The following is a 19,680-nucleotide window of genomic DNA, read 5'->3' on the forward strand; positions in this document are numbered from 1 at the left end:
TTCCCTGCTTGAAAGTCTTCAGTGGTTTCCCCTTGCTGTTAATATAAAGACACAAATCCAGAGCACAACTGTCAAGCTCTTTATAATGTTGACCAGATTACCTCTCAATTTTCATTCCATACACACTCAAGCTTTTTGTTTCAATCTCACTGGCTTTCACTTATTTACTTAAAAAGATCGGGTTTTCTTCTAGTTTAGGACCTTCATACTTGCTTCTCCCTCTGCAGAACATGTTCTTTACATGCCCTCCCACTCACACCATTCCTGCTTTCCTCCTCTCTTTACAGTAATAAATAATTAGTTGTGTAATTAGTTGTTTTAGCTTTAAGTTTATTTTTGCTAGATATGTTGTCTTGTAAGTCATAAGTGCTTTGCAATTATTTGCCAAAATGAAGGAATAAGTGAATGAGTAAATGAGCAGATAAGAAGAATGGTCTGAGGCATGATATGTAGTAGGCAAACAAGAGGAAGTAAAATTTTAACAAAACTTTGTGGTACTCTCCTCAACTATTAGCACTAATCTTAGCACATTTTCAATATGTAAAGAAAAACAAAGTAATATTTGGGCCATTCATATGAGAAAATGCCCTGCCAAAAAAAACTGATGCAGGGTTTTGTCATTATAACCCCAAAATGACTAATGAAACAATATTCAGTATTTAAGTGAAAATTTGTTAATTACTAAAACTGACAAATCTAATGGAAAGGTATGCAGACTTTTTATCCATATTGAAAAACATTGATCATTGTATACTGATTCAAGGGTTAGTTTATTTTCTACCTATGGTTTGTCACACTTTCCTCCACATGTCATCTCTACCTCCCAAAAAGCATTTTCTGTGAATAATTTACCCTCACCATATCTCCCTGCAAGTTACATATAGTTAGTACCTATGTTATATTTATATAGCATACATATATATGTACAGTCATTCACAATCATTATTTACCAACACCTTTACTATGTAATGTCAGCCTTAAAAATAAAATAGCCAGTTGTTTTACTAGCAAAATGGCAGAGGCATTGCAATTTGGGACAAGCAAACATTGGCAAACCATAGGCAAGTCAAAGAGACAAAGGGATGGTCAGCTGTTGATAGGTTTTAGGAGGAAATTGAGGATGGTTGTTTTGAACAAAATTCATTGTAGGATTAAATTTATTTCTTTTTCTTAAAAGCAAGAGATAAAATTCCTATGTGAAAAGTGGCCTCCTTTATCAAGGCAATTATCTTCTCTGTCCTCCCTTGTCAAGGTAATTGTTACCTTCCTTATGCTAGTTGCAATGAATGGGTTGTGTGAGAGAGCGCCCCCTTCAGGGCATCTCAACTCCCTTGAGGTTTCCTTCACTCATTTTCACAGTTAACTTAGAAAGTAGCTTTCATTTTCTGACGGAAGATGTAAGCAGTTTACAGATGACTACTTTGAGTTATAAAAGGTATGTAATATGCTCCCATGAACCTAACATAATTCCATTAACATGTCCTAGAGGTTAAGCTAATAGTGAATATTTACCTTTTTTATCTAATGTTATATTGACATTCAGAAGTAACAAGAAGATGATAAGATATCTTTTGATCCTGTTTTCATAACAGGATCACTTTAGGTGACAGAGCAGATGGTCAGCAAGGAGTAAACAGAGCACTGAATTAACCAGATCCCAACATGCATGTAATTCAGACATTTATGAAACTAATCTCATAATTTAACTCTGCCAATTTCAATACATCTCATTACACGTTGCATAATAACATTTTTAATAGAAACATAACTAATCTGATAATTATAAGTTCATTACTTCTATAGTCTTTGCATATTGCTTTTTATATTAATGTTATTTGGCATTATAAATATTCCCACAATTATTAATTTTATTCACTTAATCTTATGCTGAATATATTTATATGCCCAATAATATGTACTATATATGTAAGTACTACGTATTGTAAGTAGTCAAACTAAAGAACGTTATTGTTTTTGACCAGTTTTTTCTCTTTCTGTTGCTACATTTGGTATGATTTTCAACCCGAAAATATGCATAAGAATTACATGTAACACATCTGATTGCCCATGGCTAAATTTTGAAATAGAAATCTAAATCTTGTTAATTTTGAACGGTTAAATATTTCTCCACTTCCTTAAAACACATTAAAAATAAGACATAAAAACCATAAAAACTAAGCTGTAAAAAATGTAAAATAAAACATTTTAGCCTTAAATTTCTGAATTTTAATTGTACTTTTACGTTAAAATTTTTATATTGACAAAAATAGAGTTAAATATTGACTAAATCTGTTATTTTTCTGGTATAAGTGAAAGCCAATAAAAACAAACAAATAATGGAGAAATCCAAATCTAAATTGTTATAATTAGTCCTAATTCTTCACCTTCCATGTTCACTCTTACTGTCTGTATTTCTATTTCTGGCTGATAAATATCTTTCATTGTCAGGAGGGAAAGAGGCTCATCAATGTACAAATTTCCAGGGGAAAAATGTTCTAATTTCTCACAATTTCTGTAAGAGGAATTTCTTCTTTAATCTCTCTCATTTCCACTTAATCTAACCTAAGGGAAAAACATACTTCTCTTTAATTTTCTGTGTTAAAGTATTGGTGGATTTAGAGAAGGGGTTTATATTTAGCAGCCTTTAGTGGGGAAAAGTCCTCTTAGATTATTAAAAAAATATGATTAGACATGAACACAACCAACCTGATGTCTGAAAAATAATCTATTTGCTATGAAAGAATTATCTAGAGGATAAGACCCAGTTATCTTTAGGGCTTATGAAACCTAAATTTCCTATTGCCAGCATTATAAAAGTGCCCCAAGAATTTTAAAATATACTGTGATTAAGAGTATTGATGAGGAACTTAAAAAGTTTAATTAAATGAATATTTATTATTGCTAAGCCTCGATGGAGTCACAGAGAATAAGAAGGTGCTCAGTTTTCAAAGAGCTTACATTTTAAAGAAAGTGTTTTTTGCCCAGTTTTCCTACCCTTTTACTCTTGCTGATTACTTTTTTGGTTGCCAAATTAGATATTGTGGGAAAATATTAAATTATTTTAATACTGTTGATTGGGGTGAGGAAATGAAGAACTAGCCATAGTTTTTATTGGTATTGCTTCCTTTTCCTCTCTCCTTAGAGTTCCTAAATTAGGGTTCTGTAGCCCAGCTAACAGTCCAGCCTAACCCCACAGATAGGAGAGTAACAGAGTTACAATATAGGGCAGAGGAATAGGCAATTTCCCTTACTATTAACTTGAATTATTGTTAAAGTTAACTTGCACATCAAGAAGATAAATGCAGTTATTATTCTTTTTATTCAAGTAGGCATCAAATACTAATTGTGGATTTAGATCGAACCACATGCACTAAGCCTCATTATAATTTCCAGATCATTATAAATCATATTATATAGTAATTTAATTTTTCAGTAGATTAAAAAAATATCTCTAAATATAGCAACTGCATGGTGGGAGAAAGAAAAATACACCAGAAAACATTTAAAAATTAAAAATTTTTCATCAGTGTAGGCTTCCAGCACAAAAAAAAGAATCCCACAGTATTGGTCCTTTTCATGTCTTTTAATAGAAACTGAAATTTTCAAATAAATTTTGCATCTTTTATCTCTGGAAAAATGGAGTAGGAATACAGGGCAAAACAAAAACATGAGAAAAGGGAATGTCCTTCCCAGCTGGCCTCTATTAAAATATGTGTTCCACTCTAAGCAAAGTATAAAAAATACAAATGTTCTCTCTTCTCCAGGATGCCTTCCTGGGTTAAGGTACTCTGACAAACGCCATTCTCTTGCTATTTAATTTATTATTTTACAAATTTTTGTAAAGCCTAGGTAAATGTTAAAATACAGTGGCTGCTTAAAAATGTTGATAAGTCTAGTGAGTAATAAATAAAGTTAACATTTGTCCCTTTAATAAGTGATTTTAAAGTGTCCTAAAGAAATCAGTGTACATTATTTTTCTTACACCTTTATGTGTTACAGGTCAAGAGAGTTGGTTAAGAATAAGGAAATGAGCAGAATTACATTGAAATATCTTGTCACAAGGTGGCGCTGCTGTTTCGAATATGAGGCTATAGCTAGCATTTCTCTGCGTGACCTTTTAAAATATTTTGAAAATACTTCATACTGCCTTAAGGATCTTAGATCTCAGAAACTTTTAAAGAGAAGCATCCACAATTGGTGTTACCTATTGGATACAATTTTTGAGGGTTTTTTTTTTTCAACAAGATCTGTGAAATTTCTAATCTCAAACATCCAGCTTTGAATTTAGATATTCTAATACTATTTAATACACTTAGGGAAAAAATAAGCAAACAGACATATTTCAGACCATAATACTTCTATTTTTTATTTTCATTTTCTTCATTGACTTAAGAAAATAATTGATTCTATTTTGCTAAATGTCACCATTAGGGTGTGACAACCAACTTCTCTCCATCAGATTAATAATTACTGTCATTTTTAGGAAAGAGAAAAGATTTAAGATTCTGAATTGGTAGTCTGAGAAGAAGGCAATGTTATAGACTTACTAACAAAATACATCACGTAGTAGAAAGTTGAAATCAAAACAGAGAAAAATGATGTTACGCACTTATATTCCCTGTGAGAAATACTCATTTTCACTGTATATATATATATATATATATAGTCATGGCTTTTATAGCTATAGTCATATTTACAGGATATTACTTTTTCACATGAAAACAGTACTCTCAGAATAAAATATGAGCTACAGAAGCCAAAGGTGAAAGGTAATGCTCATTAAGCAGACTAGAAAGAGTAATAAGGATGAAAGTTTGCTAAAGGCAGTCACCTTGACAAGGTAAAGAGTAAAGAATAATACTGCAAACAAGCTTCCTGCCTGAAGTCACCAAGAGAAATAGAATTAGTTATAAGGACAGTTTTAAAAAGAATAGCACAACAGCTCTTAAGGTTTTTAAGTTTAGCAAATTGTATGTTTTTAAGGAAAAATTAAGTTAGATCTCAAATCCTGAATGAACCTGCTTGCCACTTATAAATAACTTGTGTGTTTGTCATTGGATCTAACACATGATTTGGTAATGCTAGCATGCGTGGATAAGATGCCAGGCCTGTAGGGATACCTTCTGCAGTTAATGGGCAATGAGTCAGTCCTCTGAATATCCTTTTTATTAGTTACTTGGAAGTGAGGAGCAAGAGTAAGAAAAACAGAAGAGAAGACTGGATAGTTTTAAATGAAAAAACAAAACCCTCCAGTTAGAGATTTCAGCAGTTATGTTATCTTACCAGAGAGCTCCTCCTTGACTACTCCTCTTTGCCCCAGTTCCCTGACATGAAAGGTATGGACTTGTTTTGTCTGTCTCCCTCACTAGATTATAAAACCATAGGGAACAGGAATATTGTTTTGTTCATTGCTGCATCCTCAGTGTCTCAAACACTCAGCACACAATGTAGGTATCTCAATAAATATTTGTTAAACAAATCAATGAATGAGTTTTCATGCCTCACGAGCATAGAGATGTGACTGTTATTTTCACAATAATAAGTAACCTATAGCAGATATTTACTAAACACGAATTTTGGGGGCTATTATTTGACAATGCCTGAAATATGTCTTTACCTGACTAAAACTTTTGAATGCCTAGTGTTGTTTCTTTCTAATCAATCTATAACATAGACTACATAAGAAAATGTACAACTCTGATATTTCAGAGTAGCTGGGTCGTGACCACCAAGGGATTCATCAGGGGGAATTAACTTGGAAAATTCAGCATATTTTATTTAGGTCTGATTTCAGACTTAGACATACAAGCATTCAAACTTCTTATTCAATCTTTTTACTGACATATATATTTAAAATAATAATTTAGCCAACTCAAACTTCTCCAAGTAGGTCATGCTTGCTCCCTGGGGATAGTTGGCTAAGTACCACAACCAAAGTACTCCTATGGGGGTAAGTGTGCAAGGATGTGGAGAGATTGGGTAGACAACCTCAGCCTAGGCCTAAACATTTCTGTGCATGCTTCTGTGGGCAGAGATTGGAATATAGATTGAAATAACTTACCTTGAAATCTAAGAATATGATCCAAATATGTTTACACACTTTATAGTTACTTCATAATATATCCATGTTTTTAAAAAAATAGAGACAATGTTCTGACCTTTTTACTGCCAAAAAATGATGCTCTCTCCTGTAGCATCATATAGCACTCTCCCAATGTAATAAAATACTCAGCTTGATAACTGTGATGTAAGCCATCATTCACCCATGTATGTATTTAACCACCTATTATGACCCCTGTACTGTGCCATGTTCTTGGGACACAAAGATATGCAAGATGAGTGTGGGGGACAAACTAATAAACAAATAAGTACAATGTGATAATTGCAATGACAGAATTGGGCATGATAGAGTTGGGGTGTAGTATGTAGTCCAACCTAAGGGGAAATTTCATTAGGAAAAGCTTCTTAGATGAGCAGGATTCAACAAACAGGGAGACAAAGAATAGTAAAAATAGAAAAATTAAGTGTATTTGTAAAATCCATCTCCACAGAAGGATGCATGTAGCCATGATGGATATATCAAGAATTTGAACCAGAATATTCCTGGAAAATGTTTAAATGAGAACTGTCCAAGTCTGCTTCCCAATTTTTTTTTCATTTCAGTCAAAAAACCTGAACTTGTTAAATGGCATTTTTTTTCTTTATGTCTGTTAATACTTAGTCTTGTTGGCCAGGAGTTATTTAGTATTTTTTCTACTGATTCTAAGACACTTTATCAATATATTACCTAGTCTCTTTTTTTTCTCAAAAGACAGAAACCACTTTAAATGTATCCATCAGTTATAAGATGATCAGGATTTCAGAATGTTAAAATGTTTAATAATATCAAATAATGGAGGAAAAAGTTACATTCCTATCTAAGTTTATTTCCCAGAGTGTATCTCTGCTCTAATTATACAGTGTTTAACTTGCAAAGGGTATAACTATTGTCTTTATTTTCAAGCCCTGTGGAAGCACTTTACTGTTACTTCTATATACATTTGTCATTGTTAATGTATGTTTATCTTCCAAAAATTTCCCATCTATATCTGCATCATTTTGTGTAGAAGAAATAAAGAAGAGAAGGAAAACATATAGAGAAGTAAAATTCTGTTGAAATTTGGAAAATTGCTGTTTCTTGGGAATATGGGCTGCAATATTATGTAATCTTAAACAATAAAGATAGTGTAACTCAAGATATAAGGCGTATGATTAAATTTAGGTGGAAGTAACTAGCTTATCTCCCACCCATCACCCCCAGTGCACTGATGTAGTCAGTGTGAGCAAGTGTACTCTTAAGAGACTGGGATTATCTTCATAAACCCAAACCAAACTCTAGTAAATGGCACAGCATCCCACCAGAAGAATTACTGGAATAGAAAGTCTGAGTATCTGACCCTCAAACAAATAAAAAGTCTAAGATAATGGAATTCCATAGTGATAAGTCACATTCTAAGATGGTCCCCCAAGATTCTCATCTCCCCGCATAGGGACATGTGCATAATGATGGGATATTCACTCTCATGATTAGATTGGAATAGGTTAGATGACATAGTTGACTTTAAGAAAGCAAAATTATCCTAGGTAGACCTGATCGATAATATAAGGCCTTAAAAGAGACTGAGCTCTTGCTGACAAAAGATTTCAATGTGAGAAATGAATTTGCTGACTTTGAAGATGGAGGGGGCCATGTGCAAGGAATGTGGGAAATTTATATTTGTAAAAGTACCTTGGTTGCAGAATAGAAGAAGGCTGGAGTTGATGCAGGGAATTAGTCATCTATTTTTGTGGTCTAGGCAAGGGATGATAGTGGTTCAAGATTAGAACAGCAGTAGGTAATGAAGGTGAGAAGTTAATAGATTCAAGGATGGGTATGTAGGAAATAAAACCTGCAGTCTTTGATGGAGGATTTGATAATGAAAAGTTATTGTCAAAGATGTTTGTCAGAGGTTGTTTCCTAAACTGTCAAAAATGTTTCCTAAGTTTCTAGCTTGTTCAACAAGATGAATGTTGTTGACATTTTCTTGCTTTTTTCTCTCCTAATTGAGAAAGGGCCAGGTTAGGAGGGGCAGATCTTGAGTTTATCTCAATTGTTACTTGATATTAATAGTAGCACAAGATGGAAGCAGAGCACGCTCACAGATGGCATGGCTGGCCTCTTCATCTACTGTCACTCGTAGGCATTTGAGGAATTCCTTAGCTGCCCTCAAGTGCTTATTCTCATAGGCTTCTATTGATTTTTACCTTCTCTCTTCTTGAGGGAAGCAATGGACTCCTGTTCCATCTGTACTGGTTTATATCTCATCTCAGCTCTGTTTGGATGAGTTTCTATCCCAACCAAAATGATCTTGCTACCCAGATTGGAATAATGTTTTTAAGAAATGTTTGCAGAAATCTTAATTTAAAATTTTATACATTTTTTTCCTGATTACAAAAGCAATACTTGTTTAATTAAGAACATATTTATACTATATAGTACAGAAATGAATAGAAATTAATATGGCTCTACCGTCCAATCACGCAGCAGTCTGAATGATGGTTTATTGAATTCTATAATTTGGTATCCTAGATTAAGAACTACTGCTAGCATTTGAGATTTTTCTTCCAGTATTTTTTAAAAGAAAAAACAAAACTCTGAAGAAAAAAGGAAATATGTTGCATATGCATTTATACATCTTTTTCACCAGTGAATATAGTTTATGAATTTCCCCATTTTCATGTAAATTTAGCTACAACAAAGAATCTTTAGAAGAAAAGCCCATAAACTTAAAATATACCAAAGTACAAGCAATAAGAATCCCATTTTTACAAATAAAATGTTTTCATTTCCCATGCCTATAAAAGTGTGGTGAATAAAAAAGTGAAATGGCAATAAAATGCAATAAAAATGTATCATAGAAATTGTCAAATGATGAAATGGCCAAATGGTAAAAGAGAAGAGAAAAGTGGATAGAATTTGGAACTACCTATTAAGAGACTTGAACTTTAAAATTTCTCTTATCACTTACAATTCAGAAAAAAAGTGTATCCAGTGTTAGCAAGTATGGCCTCTATCTCTATTGGCTACCCTCATTTCTTCCTATTTTTCTCCAAAGTTGAACAAAATTGGGCTAGAGATAGCCAGTATTAAATGCGAATCTATAATGCACCAGATATTATGATATTTCTTATAATTTTTTATGAAAAATTTCCAACACGCAGAAAAGTGAATAGTACAATGAATGCTATTTACTGTTATTATTTTGCTAATCTTTTTTATATATTGCTGCCTCCCCACTTTTTTGTGCTACAGTGTTTGAAGGCAAATTCCAGACATACTGTTATTTCCACTATAGAACTTCCCAATTGTGTTAAAATTTAAAATAAATTATATTATTTCATTACTTGAGACAAAGTCCTACTAAAGACAGTGCAACATGATAGCCATAAATATATATGAAACACACCAAAATATTTCTGGAAAATATGATATATGACAGTCTATTTGATTTCACAAGAGTCAATTAGTGCCTGTTACTGGGCTGGAATTCTATATGGCTTCCAAAACAACTTTTGAATTGGTTTTGAAACATTGGGTAAGCGATTTAACTGTGTTAATTAGGATTCTTTGTTTTACAGCAGCATATAATAAACTTAGATTAGTCAAAGCAAAAGAAAAAATGTATTCGAAGGGTGTTGGTATATTTAATGAAATAAACACTTATTGGACAGAGGTTCAGGGACTCAGGCATCAAAGACTTGAGCCTGATGGGGCTCTCATCTCTCTTTCTATCAGCTTCAGCTTTCTTGTTGCCAAACACTTTTTCCCTAAACGATAGAAAACAACTGTTAGTTTTAAGTTAGAGTTTATCAAAATCTAATACTATTCATAAAGATGCCAACCTCTGGAACAATCAGTTGTGGCCAGAGATTAAATGAAATAACTTAAGAATATTAAAGTAGGAATAATATGGGTGGAACAGGTAAAATGTAGTTCCCAGGAAAGCTGGGGTAGAGGATGTTGTGCAAACAATCACATACATATCTTCTATGGGGTCTAAATGATTTTATCTCTAAAATGAAGTCTGAATGACATGATTGCTAAGGTACCTTCTAGTTCCTAATGTATACCTCTTCCAAAGTCCCTAAAAAATATATGCCTATAGGAAGTTTATTAAGGGCAGGAAAAACTATAAATAAATAATAAAATGCCCTGTATTATGAATTTATCTAAAGTTCAAGACTATAGTGTGACATTTTTAAGCACATATTTTAAGTTGACAGGCCATTAATATGAAACTTTTAATAAGAGAAGGAGCCAAAAGTAGACAATTTCATTTTGCATTAAATACATCTGAACTGTATTATCATACTGACATTCTCTACCATAGAAATTATGGCAAAGTAAATTAAAATAAAGAACAAGGGAATTTTTATGTAAAAACCAAAAGTTGGTTTCTTGTTGGCATTTTATATTATGAACTCCCAGGTTTATCACTTTTAAACTTATCTACTGAACCTTATAAGCTTGATGTTCACAACATAATCTACAAGTTTATCTAGTTTTCATCTTGAAATCCCATCATGAATCTTACTTGGTGTAGGCATTTTGTGTTATTTATTTAGTTATTATTCATTGAGGGACAAGTGAACTCAGAATGTTAGGCTCTGATAAGCAAGATACAGCTTCAATGTAGATATTATTCCTCTTCATCTTTATTTCTTAGAATGGAGATTTGAAACATATACAAAAGTAGAGAAAACAATATAATAAATCTGTATATACCATCACCCAGCTTCAGTGATAATCAATCCAAACTCTTTCCATCTGCTAGTAGCAATGAAGAACTCCTGCTTTCCATATCAAAGTGGTATCAGGGAAAGCCAGTTACAACAGAAGGTTTAAATAAAATCCAGAGTCTCATAACATAATACCAAAATGTCCAGATTTCCATAGAAAATCATTCATTGTACCAAGAATGAGAAAGATCCAAACTTAAGAAAAAGATGTCAATACATGTCAACAATGAACTGAAAGGGAAATTGGAATTATCTGACAAAATTTTAAAGCTGCCACAATAAGAATGTTTAAACAGGCAACTAAAAGCACACTTACATGAATCAAAGGAATGTTCAAATTATATGAGGCAAAAACAGAACTGCAAGGATAAATAGATAGGTCCACTATTGTAGCTGGGATCTTCAACACTCCTCTGTCAGAAATGGACACATCCAGGAAGCAGAAAAACAGTAAGGACATAGTAGAACTGAACAGCATCATCAACCAACTGGATATAATCAACATCTACAGACTACTTCATCCAACAACATCAGAGTGCACACTTTTCTCAAGCTTACATGGAACATTCCCCAAAAATAGACCACTTTCTGGGTTGTAAGACATACCTTAAGTATTTAAAGAATAGAAAATTACAGACCAATATCTCATGAACACAGGTGCAAAAATTCTATACAAGATATTAGCAAATTAAATAATACAGAAAAAGAATTATACAACATGACCAAACTGGATTTATTCCTAGCATATATGGCTGACTCAACATTGAAAATAAATTAATACAATTCATTACATCAACGGGCTAAAACAGAAAAGTTGTATCATCGTGTCAATAAATGCAGAGAAAGTATTTGACAAAATTAAGACACCCATTCATAGTAAGATGTCATAGTAAATTAGGAATAGAGGATAACATCCTCAAGTTGTGAAGGAATATCTAGAAAAAAATGACAGCAAATATACTTAATGGTGAGAAATTTGAAGCTTTCCCACTAAGATCAGGAACAAGGCAAGGATGGCATTTCTCATCACAACTTTTTAAATATTGTTTTAAAAATCTTCCAAATGCAATAAGACAAAAAATGGAAATAAAAGTTTTAAAGATTTCAAAGGAAGAAACAAAACCATCCTGATTCACATATGAAATGACTGTCTATGTAGATAATCCACTAGATTCAAGGAAAGACTGGAACTAAGCAATTATAGTAAGGTTATAGAATACAAGGTTACTATACAAAGTCAATCTCTTTCCTTTATCAACAATGAACAATTTGAATCTGCAATTAAAAATACAGTGCAATTTACATTAGCATCACCAAAAATTAAATACTTACATAAAACTATAAAATACACAAGATTCATAAGAAGAAAACTATAAAACATTAATGAAATCAAAGAACTAAATAAATGGAGAGGTATTCAATGTTCACAGATAGGAAGACTCTGTCTTGCTAAGATGCCCATTTTTCCCAGCTTGGTCTATAGATTAAATACTATCTCACACAAAATCCAAGAAAGTTATTCTGTGGATATTAAAAACTGTTACTAAAATTTATGTAGAGAGGCAAAAGACACAGAATTAGTCAATACAATATTGAAAGAGAAGAACAAAGTTAGAGGACTGACATTACCTAAGTTTGAGACTTACTATAAAGTTTCAGTATTCATGAGCGTGTAGTGTTAGGGAAAGATAGATAAATTGATTAATGGAATAGAATAAAGAATCCAGAAATAAACCTCCATAAATATGCTCACCTGATTTTTGACAAAAGATCAAAGACAGTAAAATAGAGCAAAGATCATCTCTTCAATAAATGGTGCTGAAGCAAGTGGACATCCACATGCAAAAAACGAATATAGACACAGATCTTACACCCTTCACAAAAATTAACTCAAAAGGAGTCATACCTAAATGTAAAACATAAAATTATAAAACGCCTCATATGTAACACAGGAGAAAATTCAGAAGATTTAGGAGTGGCAATGACTTTTTAGATGCAAAAACAAAGGAATGATCCCAAAAGAAATAAATAATTGATAAACTGGACTTCATTAACATTTAAAATTTATGCCCTTCAAGAGACAATGTCAAGAGAATAAGACAAGCCACAGACTAGGAGAAAATATTTGGAAAATACTCATCTGATACAGAATTGTTATTCAAAATATAAGAACTCTTAAAACTCAACAATAAGAAAATTTAAAAACCCTAATAAAAATGGACCAAAGACCTTAACAGATACCTCACAAAGAATATATATATACATGACAGGTATGCATATGTAAAGATGTTTCACATTGTAAGTCATCAGGTAAATCAAAACTAAAACAATGAGATATTACTACATACTTATTAGAATGGCCAAAGTCCAGAAGAGTGATGACACCAAATGTGGGTAAGAATGTGGTGAAACAAACCCTCCTACACTGCTGGTGGGAATGTAAATTAGTTCAACCATTGTGGAAAGCAGTATGGAGGTTCCTCAAAAAACTAAAAGTAGAAATACCATTTGACCCAGGAATTCCACTCCTAGGAGTTTAGCCTAAGAATGCAGGAGCCCAGTTTGAAAAAGACATATGCACCCCTATGTTTATCACAGCACAATTTACAATAGCCAAGAAATGAAAGCAACTTAAGTGTCCATCAGTAGATGAATGGATAAAGAAGATGTAGTACATATGCACAATGGAATATTATTCAGTCCTAAGAAGAAATCAATTCCTACCATTTGCAACAGCATGGATGGAGCTAGAGGGTATTATGCTCAGTGAAATAAGCCAGGCAGAGAAAGACAAGTATCAAATGATTTCACTCATCTGTGGAATATAAGAACAAAGCTAAATTGGAAGGAATGAAACAGCAGCAGACTCACAGAATGCAATAATGGACTAACAGTTACCAAAGGAAAAGGGACTGGGAAGGATGGGTGGGAAGGGAGGGATAAGGGGAAAAAGGGGCATTATGATTACCACACATAATGTTGGGGGTGTGGGCATGGGGAATGCAGTATAGCACAGAGAAGACAAGTAGTGACTCTATAGCATCTTACTACGCTGATGGGGTTTGTGGTGGGGACTTGATAATAGGGGGAATCTAGTAATCACAATGTTGCTCATGTAAGTGTATATTAATGACACCAAAATAAAAATTTTTAAATGTGGAGAAACATAAGCTCTCATTTGTCATTGGTGTTAACAAAAAATAGTATAGTCTCTTTGGAAGACAGTTTGACAGTTTCTTAGAAACTGAACATATTTTTACGATATGTTCTAGCACTAATGCTCCTTGTAATATACTCAAATGAGTGGAAAACTTATTTCCATATAAAAACCTGCACTATTCTCTTGTTTTTCTGTTAAGACAATTTTTAAGAGAAGTTTTAGGTTTGCAGCAAATTTGGTAGGAAGGTAGAGATTTCCCATATCCTCACTGACCCACATGTGTATAACATCCACATTACTAAAATTCTCACCAGATTGACACATTTGTTACATGTGATGAATCTACACATCATAATCATTCAAAGTCCATAGTTTTCAGTATAGCAGCTTTATTCATAATTTCAAAAACTTGGAAGCAACCAAGATGTTCTTCATTAGGTAAATGAAAAAATAAATGGTGGTATAGCCATACAATGGAATATTATGCAACACCAAAAAGAAATGAGCTCTCAAGCCATTAAAAACACATGGATGATATATTAAATATATATTATTAAATGAAAGAAGTCCATTTGGAAGCCTACATATTGTATGATTCCAACTATATATTTTTCTGGAAAAGGCAAAACTATGATGACAGTCAAAAGGTCAGTGGTTGCCTGGGGTGAGGGTAGGGAGAGATGAATAGGCAGAGCATAGGAGATTTTTAGGACAGTGAAAATACTCTGTATGATATTATAATGATTAATATATGTCATCATACATTATCTAAACCCATTGACTGTGCAGTACTGAGAGTGAATCCTTAGGTAAACTGTGGACTTTGGAAATGATGATGTGTCAATGTTGGTTCATCCTTTGTAAAAAAATATGTACCATTCTTATGAGTAATTTTGAAAATGGAGGAGGCTATGCACATGTAAGAACAAGGGTATATGGGGAATGTTTATACTGTCTTGTCAACCTTGTCATAAATCTAAAATTCCCATAAAAAAATGACAGATTTTAAAAAAAACATCAATGGTTTTCAGGGTTTGGCAGAGGCAGTAATGAATAGGTGGAGCAGAGAGAAATTTCAGGGCAGTGAAAATACTCTGTTTTGCTACTAGAATGATGGATACATGCCATACATTTGTCTATACCCATAAGATGTACCACAACAAAAGTGATTTGTGATGCAAACTATGGACTATGGAATGATTATGATGTGTAGATTCATCACATGTAACAAATGTGTCAATCTGGTGAGAATTTTAGTAATGTGGATGTTATACACAAGTGATTCAGTGAGTATATGGGAAATCTACCTTTCTACTAAATTTGCTATAAACCTAAAACTTCTTTTAAAAAATTGTCTTAACAATAAGAGAATAGCTCAGCAAATAATCCTAAGTTATACAACAAAGATGACAGGAATTTTTACAATTGAAAAATGGAATACTGATATAGAAAACTCAGTAGATAAACTCAAAAATAGAATGGCGGAGACAAAAATAATCAAAGAATGGGAAATTAATAATATAAATTACCCAGCGTTAATAATAAACAGAAACAGATTGAATAAAAAGAAAGTGAATGTAGAGTTAGGGACCTATGGGGCAAAAGATGTAACATTTGTGTCCTTATAGTTTTGGAAGGACAGGAGAGAGAAGGAGAAGCTGAAAATGCACTCATATAAATATTTGCTGAAAACGTTCCAAATTTGACAAGGGACATAAACCTACAGATTCAAGATGGTGAGTGAACCTCAAACTGGGTAAACCAAAGAAGCTCATGTCAAATTACATCATCATAAACTAAAAGAAAAAAATTAAAATATCTTGAAAGTAACAAAAGAAAATGACACTCTACAGATAAGAGAAAAAATAATCAGAATGACAGTAGATTTCTTATTAGAAACAATGGAAGTTAAAGGAAGTGGCACAGCATTTTTCAAGAGCTGAAAGAAAAGAATTGACAACTCAGAACCTGGTACTCAGCAAAAGCATTCTTCACAAATGAAGGAGAAGACAGTCTCAGGTGAAGGAAAACTGAGTTTGTCACAGAAGATGAAAATTAAAAGAGTAGCTAAAGAAAGTTCTCTAAACAGAAAGGAAGTAATAAACTAATGCAACAGTCCTTCAGGAAGAAAGAAAGAAGACAGTAAGCCAAAGATAAGGATAAATATACTAGGCTTTTCTTCTCCTTTTGAATTTTTAAAATAATGTTAGTTGGTTTAGCAACTTATATTGTTCTAAATGTATGTAGATGAAATATTTAAAATAACTATAAATAGATGAGGGTAAAGGAACAATAAAAGAGGTAACTTTTAATATTACAATTGGTAAAATTTGATACCTAGACTAACCTTTGCAAAAACTCTATGAATATGTAGACTAAAAAAATTACAGATCAAAATGAAATTCTAAAAAAAGTCCATGTGACCCACACCAAGGTAAGAAAACTTAATTTCTTGAGTCTCCAAATTGAGACAATTAAGAGAAATGAGAAAGAGAAAATAAACAACAAAAAAAAATAAAATGGCTGACTTGAATGTTAATATATTAAAACTTCCATTTAATATACATAGTCTAAGTATATCAATTAAAAGCCAGAGATTAGCAGAATGGATTAACAAATATGATCCAACTCTTTTTTTATATATAAGAAACTAATTTCAAATACAAAAATATAGGGTGTCTTATAGTAAAAATAAATAAATAAAAGATATCTGATATATTATGCAAACTTTAATAAAGGAAAGGAAGAGTGGTTATATTAATATCAGATAAAGTAAAGTTCAGAGCAGAGAAAACTACCAAAGAGAGAGGGACATTATATAAAAAGAGGGGCATTATATGAAAAGTCAATATGCTAACAGTGCATAGCATTTCTAAATGTGTATACACCAAAGAACAAACATACAAAATATGTAAAGCAAAAACTGATATAAGTGAAAGAGAAATAGACACATGTGCAATTATAGGTGCAGACGTTAACCCTTCCCTCAACAGTTGATATAACAAGTAGACAGGAAATCAAAGGAAATAGAAAAATTCAACACCACCATCACACATGTTCTAATCAACACAGAACATCCAACTAACAAATTGATACACATTCTTTGAAAGTGTCCATGAAAGGTAGATCCACAAAATAAACCTCAATACAATTAAAATAATGAAATAATACACAGAGTGTTCTCTGAATATAATGGTATCAAATAGAAACTAAAAGATACCAGGAACATCTATACATTTGAAAACAAAAGACATCTAAATAATCCATGGGTGAATAGTCTCAAGAGAAATTTAGAAAAACACATTGAACCAAATAAAAGTGAAAATACACTGTGTCAAAATTTGACAAAACAAACTCAATGCTGAGAGGTAAAATCCTCAATTTAATAATCTAAGCTCCTACTTCAAGAACCTAGAAACAAATGATCTAAGTAAACTCAAAGTCAGAAAATGGAAGGAAATAGTAACTATGGAAGCAGCAGTCAATGTTAATAGAGAAAATTAATGAACTAAAGAGCTAATTCTGTGAAAAAATCAATAAAATATGCCAACTGTAGGAAGACTACCAAAGAAAAAAGAGAAAAGACACAATTACTAATATCAAGAATGAAATGGAGAATGAAACAGACCCTGCAGGCATAATAAAGGATAAGAGAATACCATGAACAACTCTGCACATATAAGTTTGACAACTTAGACAACATAGTTTTTGAAAAACATGATTCACAACACACCAAATGTGCAAGTGAGCATTTGAATAGCCAAAAACTATTAAGAAAATTGAATTCATAATTATAAAACTTCCAAAGAAGAGATCTCCAAGACTGGACAATTTTTCTGGATAAGTCCAACAAATATTTAAAGAAGAACTAGCATTGATTCTACACAATCACTTCCATAAAATAGAAGAAGGAATACTTCCCAATTCATCTTTTTGAAAGTATTATTACCCTGATACCCCCTAAAACTATAAAAATATGGAAAATTACAGACCTATATCCATCATAAATATGGATACAAAAAGTCATTAATAGTGATTAGCATATAGAGTTCAGCAATACATAAAAATAATTATACATCATGATCAAGTAGGATTTATTCCAAGGATGGAAGGCTAGTTCAATATTTGAAAATCAATCGCTGTAACATTCCTTATTAAACAGGCTAAAGAAGAAAACTCATGAATGTATAAATCAATGCAGAAAAGGCATTTGACAAAATTTAACATCTATTCATGGTAGAAGAAACTCAGGAAATATGAATGGAGAGGAACTTCTTTAACTTGATAAAAAAATCTACAAAAACTTACTTAACTGTGAAAGATGGAATACTTTCTCCTTAAAATCAGGTACAAGGCAAGGATGCCTACCTTCACTGCTCTTATCCAACATGGTGCTAAAGGTTCTAATCAGTCCAATAAGGAAAGAAATGAAAAGAAAAGCCATATAGATCAGAAGGGAAGATGTAAAATTGCCCTATGTGCAGATGACATTATTGTCTATATAGAAAATCCCAAGAAATCTACCAAAAAATATTCTAGAACTAATGTGAATTCAGTAAGACCACAGAAAACAAGATAAATATATAAAAATCAGTTGTATATACACATACTAACAATGAACCAATGGACAACAAAATTAAAATACAATACCATTTACAATTGTTAAAAAAGAGAAATACTTGTATAAGCTAACAAAACATGTCCAGGACATGTATGCTGAAAACTACACAGTGCTAATAAAATAAATAGAAAAAGAAAACTTATGTAAATGGAAAGTTATACCATATTCAGGAGTTGTAAGACTCAAAATAGTAAATGTCAATCTCTCCAAGATGATAAACAGGTTTAATGCAATTTTTAGCCAAATTCCAGCAATACATTTTTGTAGATATAGGTGATATTTTTCTAAAGTTTATATAGGAAGGCAGATAAATTAGAAAAGCTGAAAACTATCTTGATAAAGAAGAATAAAGTGGAACAAATCATCTATCTGACTTTAAGATCTTTTTGTATAGTACATTAGTCAAGACCTTATGGTATTGGTAGAAGGATAAACACATTTAATGTCTGTTCATTACAAAAGAATAAAGAATCCAGAAATATGCCACACAAAAGTTCAATTGGTTTTTGACAAAGGTGCAAAAGCAACTGAATGGAGGAAAGAACAGTTGGACATTGATGGATGGGGGCAGGTAAGGGGTGGCTTGGGGGAGAAAGAAAAAAATTAAAAAGAAAATATTTTCAGCATGGATCAGGGGCCTAAATGTAAAACTGTCTAAAGTGTAAAACAATAAAACTTTGTAAAACATTAGGAGCAAATATTTAGGCTCTAGGGCTAGGCACAGACTCTAGGCATCAAAAACATAATCCATTAAAACAAAATTAATAAATTTGGCTTCATTTAAATTAAAATCTTTTGTTTTAGAAAGATCCTGTTAGAAAAGAATGAAAAGATGAACCACACATGGAGAAAATATTTACAAACCACATGTCCAATAAAGGATTATTACATGTAATAAATAAAAACACTCAAAACTCAAGACTAAAACAATAGCAAACTCCAACTAGAAAATGGGTAAAAGACATGTAGGGAAATTCCATTAAAGAAGATACACAGAGGACAAATAAGCGCAGTAAAAGAGCTCAACATTATTAGTTATTAAGGAAATGCATATTAAAAGCACAATTAAATATTATGTCAT

This window comes from Manis pentadactyla, chromosome 4, assembly GCF_030020395.1.
Source record: "Manis pentadactyla isolate mManPen7 chromosome 4, mManPen7.hap1, whole genome shotgun sequence".
NCBI classification, from domain to species: domain Eukaryota; kingdom Metazoa; phylum Chordata; class Mammalia; order Pholidota; family Manidae; genus Manis; species Manis pentadactyla.